This window comes from Homarus americanus, unplaced genomic scaffold (genome assembly GCF_018991925.1).
Source record: "Homarus americanus isolate GMGI-L3 unplaced genomic scaffold, GMGI_Hamer_2.0 scaffold50924, whole genome shotgun sequence".
NCBI classification, from domain to species: Eukaryota; Metazoa; Arthropoda; class Malacostraca; order Decapoda; family Nephropidae; genus Homarus; species Homarus americanus.
The window spans coordinates 2,374,371-2,377,392 of NW_024718094.1; positions in this window are offsets into that span (position 1 = coordinate 2,374,371).

Below are 3,022 nucleotides of genomic sequence, written 5' to 3' on the forward strand. Positions count from 1 at the left end.
TCTGCTTCCCTAAGAGTATTACTAGTCCTATAATTAATAAATATATTTTTTTGTAATTTACTGTAAGTCATATTTCATTGCTTTACTTCATATAACATTGTCTTATTTTGTTTCATTATTTCTTAATATTTTTGGCTGAAATTCCAAGGTTGGCAAGTTGCGAATCTTTAACATATAAGGAGTCATAATTATCTATTAAATATAAGAACGATCATCATCATTTACACATAGTCTGTGGGGCATTCTTGCCAATTTTCTTCCTTGTGGAGCCTCTGTGACCATCAACAATGTTGAACATCTTCAGTAAACTCAACGTTGCATCAGGCGCGAGAGTAGACTGTTTATACTCAGTCATGGTCCAGAAAAAATCTGTGTTTACTTTACTGACAAAAATTCTTGTGTTTAAGTTGCTTACGTTTCTCACTTCTACATTACTAAGTTTCCCCTGGAGATAAGGAGATGAACTCTCCTCTAATGCAGTACCTTCACTCCCAGCAGAACTGGACTGGTAGTAAAAATGCTTGCATCTCTCGGAGATAAAAGAATTGAGGTGGAATGAAAAATGGAGAAGTCCGAAACGTACATTAGACGGACGTGTGGTGAGGCGGGGTAGCCACCAGGGTCGCCCAGCCTCCGTGTCTTGACTTTCCATCGATACTCTGCCCGTTTCCAAAGAAAATGGAATTCATAGAAAATGGAAGATTTAAAAACATCTCGAGTCGGTGGGGTTTGCAAATACTATAGCAGCTCAGTGAGAGCGTGAGAGTCTTGGATCCTGAAGGTCCTTCTCTCCAGACCGGTCCTGCACAGGTCGCACTTTTTATACGCCCGACGCTGATTGATCGCCCGCCATGAAGCTATCCGACCGCCCCCCGCAGGACTCCCCCGGTTCTGAAGTCGCAAAAACCTCCGCCCTGGAGAGAATCCCACGATGTGAAGCCTCTGGGGTGAAGGATTGTTTGCTAACACTGAGTCGCGCAGGACGTCCATGGCCGACACCAGCCCGGGGCTTCCTATCAGTGGTCATAACATAGATTAATGTTTGCCGGGAGTGAATAAGCCCATGTAAAGGAAAATTAATCTTTCATTGTAATCAAACTGGGATCCGTGAAATATACAATAGTCAAGGATTTTGGAAAAGGATATGCAGACTTTTAGATATTTTTCATGACATCGGTACTCTGTTTTTAATATTATTGTGGAGATAATTTGGTGTCTGTATGTAGTTGTATTGAATAATTTTTATTGAAAAATAGTATAACAATTAATTTGATAACGTAACGAAATATGTGTTATATTTGGGGAAAACAAATGTGCCTCGGTGAACATTGAAGTGTACCTCAGTAATTTATTACGTTGTTGCTGTCATCCTATATAAGAACAACAACTTTGATTGCTTTATATTGCCGAATAAAATTTCCAGAAATTTAATTACTTAGCTCAACCCGATGTTCATTATCATTGATTAAGGCATTTCAGTTATAGGTGCTTATTATGTAATCGTTAGTTAAAACCGAAATGGAATTTACCCGTCCAAAACAGAAACGTAATGAAGTTGGGTACATTATCATAATAACTTAATGTTTTAAATCCAAGCTAGCTCTTAGGTCAGCAGTAATTACTCATTTCCATATACTGTAGTTCATTATAATTTTGGAAGAAGGTTTAAGAACTGAGTTAATTAATGAGCAACATGTAGGCAACTATTAAAGATGATTGTAGATAATAGTTAATTAATGAGCAACATGAAGGTAACTATTAAAGATGATTGTGGATAATAGTTAATTAATGAGCACCATGTAGGTAACTATTAAAGATGATTGTGGATAATAGTTAATTAATGAGCAACATGTAGGTAACTATTAAAGATGATTGTGGATAATAGTTAATTAATGAGCAACATGTAGGTAACTATTAAAGATGATTGTGGATAATAGTTAATTAATGAGCAACATGTAGGTAACTATTAAAGATGATTGTGGATAATAGTTAATTAATGAGCAACATGTAGGTAACTATTAAAGGTGTTTGTGGATAAGAGTTAATTAATGAACAACATGTAGGTAGCTATTAAAACGTGGTTGTTGATAATTTGTACATCAATTGTTAATAATCTACGACATAGGTGTCAGAAAATTACTCTTTTACAGAGATGTGTATACTGGACCTCAATTTTAGAACAGAGGCGATATATATATATATATATATATATATATATATATATATATATATATATATATATATATATATATATATATATATATATATATATATATATATATATATATATATCGCCTCTATTCCAAAATTGAGATAATTTTCCAGTCGATTTATTATACTGTATTGCTGATGTCATTCGGATGATAACACAGCATTCATATAGACCAGATAAGGGTCGTGGGTCTTTTCATCAATAACGTTGTAGGAGATGGAATCAATAACATTTTTATTCATGGTTAGATAGATTAAAATCAAAATTCTATCAAAGTATTGCGGCTTTTATGTACAGTAATGTAAAGACCCAAAGTTTTGTTTATTAAATCAGCTCCATAAAACGATCAATATATATTAGGAAAGAACCAACATGATAATGAAAGATTGGCCTAAAATAAATATTAGGAGAAGAAACTATTGTAATCATTCAATAATAAAGGAATTAAAATCAGTAATTACGACAATTGTTTTTACATTTCATATAAAAATAAAATACAGTCATGGGACTTGCATTTTGCTGGGCCTTGGGGTACAGGTAACGATATTTGAAAGATATTGTGAAACAAGGAAAGACTTTATTATAAAACATAGAATTTTCATACACTGGAAATCGGTTTTTTCCCCAAGTACAGTACTAGATGGAAACGGCATTGGTTTACTCACTGTTGGATATTGAATTAGGATGAGTTATTTTGTTTCCTAGACCTGATTTACTATTCAAATAAGAGTAAAGAGACTCAATCAATGACTCAGTTAATGACAGTAACAGAAATGATAATCTATGTCTTGAATCCTTGATGGAAACACT